The following is a 539-nucleotide window of genomic DNA, read 5'->3' as shown; positions in this document are numbered from 1 at the left end:
TTATAAAGAGAGAAAGGCCTGAAGAAAAAGGATTGAAGAAAATTTTAGGGATTTGTTTGGGAATGATTGTGAGATAACTTGTGTTTTTTATTTCTTTTATTTTGTAAACTTGTTTTTATATATGAAATTCATGTTTTTTCTTATTTTTCTCATGAATATTGAGTTTTTTTATTTATCATTCTCCCTACTTTGAAGTATGGTTTTGTGAAGAGGTAATTTTGTTTTCAATGGCTTTAAATGTTAATACTTTGTGATAGTTTGAACTCCGATCTTCATTTAATTTTTGATCTAGCTAATTCAAATGTTAAAATGTGTTGAGAAACATATGTTTCGAAAGGGCTATGATTTCTACAACATGGGGAGAATCACATTTGATTTCATGGGAGAGTAAGTCATCCATGGAGTTAGGTGCAAATAAATAGAGAAATATACTTTGTTGGATGAAGAATCGATAAATAATACATATAGAGAAATTATGCATTATTAAAGTTATATAATAATTTCTTTAAATTTATATATACATACATATATATATATAT

The sequence above is a fragment of the Phalaenopsis equestris genome, unplaced genomic scaffold (genome assembly GCF_001263595.1).
Source record: "Phalaenopsis equestris unplaced genomic scaffold, ASM126359v1 Scaffold216714, whole genome shotgun sequence".
In the NCBI taxonomy this organism is placed as follows: Eukaryota; Viridiplantae; Streptophyta; class Magnoliopsida; order Asparagales; family Orchidaceae; genus Phalaenopsis; species Phalaenopsis equestris.
The sequence above is the reverse complement of the archived record's forward strand: the minus strand, read 5'-3'. Positions refer to the sequence as shown.